Below are 3,430 nucleotides of genomic sequence, written 5' to 3'. Positions count from 1 at the left end.
GATGACTCATATGGTGAGAGCTGAACTGACCTGAGGGAGCTGGCAGCCTGGGTGCTAGGCTGGTAGGTGAGGTGCTGCCTTGGCATCGGGTTGGATGGGTGAATCAATGTTGTCACATCCCTTTTTAGAAGCAGTAGACAAGGAAAGAAATGTGGCTCCCAGCCACTACATGCATTTCTTAGGAAGGGGAGAAGATTCTATAATGGAATCGTTTGGAGTCTGGCAATGCAAATTGAAAAGACGATCTGAGACTTCTATAAATTATGACTATGAAGAAGCTGATAGTTTGTTTTATTGTCCTTGTTGTTGCTATTGTGTGCGTTTATTTGTTTTAAAAATAATACTCTTACTCATGGGCATGCACAATAGACTAGTGGTTACCAGAGAGTTAGGAGAGAGAGGGGAGGAGGGAGGTAGATGGAGTAAAAGGGGTCAAATATGTGGTGATAGAAAGAAATCTAACTATGGGAAGGGAACACACAATGCAATATATATATTACTGGATTTTGTTAATCAGTGTCACCAAAAACAAACAAATAAAAAAATTAATTAATTAATTAATTAATTAATATTCTTTTTTTCACCAGTTCAATATAAAGTTCAGAGAAAATTGAGCAATTCTGATTTATTCAGAGAAAGTATGTGCTTATGGAGAGGAAAAAGGAGAATGTGTGTCTCACTATTTTATAGCCATATTTTACAGAGACATTATGGCTTTTGAAAATTCCTGGAAGTGTTCAGCAAAGTTCCAAATAACCAGATGGGAAACATCCAGTCATCTGAGGAGACACACACTGGTAATGGTGATTTCTTGGGTAAGTTAAAATAAATCTAAATAAATCTCAGCTACAGGGACTGGGCTGAGCAGTTCTGTAAAGATTTGACATATGCTGTGGAAATCACAACTGATGCATCTTCCTGAGTGAGTCTGTCAAGGGATGTTACATCTTTCTCCAGGAATGGAAGGTGATAAGATGTCTCCAGAATGAGAGTTTTCTTCCTCCAAGGCATTATATACAGGATGCTGTGTTTCATGGAAACTAGTTCACAAAATAAAGTTTCTGTTCTCATTCACCAGGTTCCTAATATTAAGGAGCTGCTCTCTGCAAGGCACTGTACTTCATGTCATTCATTATCTGTGTCTTGGTTGAAACCTTTTTCATGGGGTCCCCTATAACACAGCTCATGGAGCTCAGAATGCTGGTTCAGCCTCTGTCATTCTATGCTATTTGAGAAAACCTCTTCCACTTTTCTCTGTTTTAGTTCTCCCGTGTCTGTGATAAAGGTGCTGTTTATCTCCTTCCCTCTCTCAGAGATGTTGTCAATTGGGAGAAAAGAGAAGAAAGTGATAAAGTGCTGAGGATATGGCACCAAGGCCCTGCAAGAGGGTGGTGACATAGTTGCAAAGGAAAACTTGCTTTGGCTGGGAGACATGGCCATGGCTTTAATCTTACCTTACAGCCTTACAGCTTCCTATAAAATGGGAAGGATCAAACAGCCTGGAATTGAGTGTGATGTGAAAGTGGTCTTGTTATTTCACAAGCGTACCAATGGTGTATTCACTCCTTGTTTTCTTGGGTCCCCAGTGCCTGGAAGGTGTTCAACAGATACTTGTTGAATAATTGAACGATTGACTGAATGAAAATATCCTTTACTGGACTTCAAGTACAGTGCCCTGTATGCCTGGACATCAAGTACATGCTTGGTTGATGATATGCTGTTATATTTCAACCCACCTTGTGTACAGAATTCAGAGTCTGCTGTTGACCGCTTTGGCATTGCATTGTTGTTAAGACGAATGAGCAGTGGTGTTCAGAGCTGTCTACACCAGCACCCTATCAGCAACGACAGTACAGATATCTATGCAGTGAAAGGTAGTGACATTCTGGGGCTTCACTTGGAAATGGTGAAAAATCTGTTTATAAGTCTTTCTCTCACCTCCTCCTGGTTTAGGGCTTGGACTTTGCAATGAAGAACTCTGATGAAAAGCTAGTAACTAGGAGACAGTCAGACTTAATAAGTCCTGTTGAAATCTGCTAGAATTCTACATCATAATGACCATGTTCATATGATGACAAAGAAGCTCAGTTAGATAAGAGCTAATGACTCTGAGCAAATGAGTTAATTACTGAGTAAGCAGCACAGTTGGAGGAGAGATGGGAAAGTCTGACGCCTAGTGGTCATCAGAGAGGGCCTGGAACTAACCACACATGATCCTAGGGAAAATATCTAAAAAGCATCACTGAATCCTAGAGGTGGAAGGGTCTTAAAGAGAATCATTTCCAACTTAAGAAAAAAAACTGTTTTAAGACACCAGGTCTGAGATCTTATCTGTATCCTGACTGCTGGTCTACATAGTGAGGTTGATTAAAGTTGTGGTGGAATGGCCCAACTACCAGAAAAATATAGGCCCATTAAAGAGAATCTAAAGCCTATATAACACTGGAGTGGCAGGATGGCTTCAAATCAAGTTGCAGACACTGTACTCTAATTCAAGAAAAGAATGAAGAGAGAGGCCCTTGAGTTTAGGAATTCCACATCTTCCTTCTTCAATTTGTCTATAAAAATAGTAGACTTGGCTGCGGTGATTTCAGTGGGTCTTTTCAGATCTAAAACATCTCAAATCAGGTTTTTAATAGATAGATATAAAGGCATCTCAGTCAGTAATTGAATTATCTTCAGCAAGCCGTTTAACCTTTCTATGCGTGGTCCATGGAAAAGTGGGAAGTAATTTTATTCACTGAAAACCTTTTTGGAAGGTAATTTAAACAAAGGAGTTTAAAAGTACAAATATCTTTTGATCCAGAGTCTGGGAATACCTTCTATGAAAATAATCAAACAAATGGTGTTCATCGTAAGTAAAAAAATTTTAAAACAATATAAAGGTTTATTAATAAGGAATTGGTTAAATAAGTCAAGTACCTCCATATAATGAAATATTATGGAGGAATTTTTATTTTTAAAGATTAAAGTAGGTCTATATGTTCTAATATCATAAGATGTTAAGAATATTTTGATAAAAACAGGTTATAAAACATTATGATCTTTTTTTGCAATATGTGTTAAAACATATATTGAAACGTTTAAATATCTTAATATGGTGGGATTATTTGTATGATCTTTCACTCTATGTTTTTTTGTATGGTCTGATGTATTTTTGGCAGTGAGCATAAATAACTTCACAAAAAATCAACAATTTTTCATTTTTATCCTTATATCATCAAGAAGATGAAAATATGTGATAACATATATGAAAACGATTAAGCTTAGTACTCTCTAAGACACATGACCCTCTGGTCAGGCACTTTTACTTATTTATGTTATTTTTTCTTAATAATAATGTGTTTGCAGATTTCAAAAACATTTTACCACAACAAGCAGGACAAGCCACAAGATTTGTCTTCCTGTGATAGATGAATAGACACAACAC

At 37.3% G+C, this 3,430-nt stretch overlaps 1 long non-coding RNA gene across 1 annotated transcript; it reads left to right on the top strand.

Annotated features, from left to right (window-relative positions):
- LOC111736253 lies at positions 1–3,430 on the top strand. The gene is made up of 3 exons (XR_002779133.1): positions 1–62; positions 704–815; positions 3,352–3,430. It is a non-coding gene; the product is annotated as an uncharacterized LOC111736253 (long non-coding RNA).

This window comes from Pteropus vampyrus, unplaced genomic scaffold, assembly GCF_000151845.1.
Source record: "Pteropus vampyrus isolate Shadow unplaced genomic scaffold, Pvam_2.0 Scaffold19, whole genome shotgun sequence".
NCBI lineage: Eukaryota > Metazoa > Chordata > Mammalia > Chiroptera > Pteropodidae > Pteropus > Pteropus vampyrus.
This window is presented reverse-complemented; position numbering and strand designations above follow the sequence as displayed.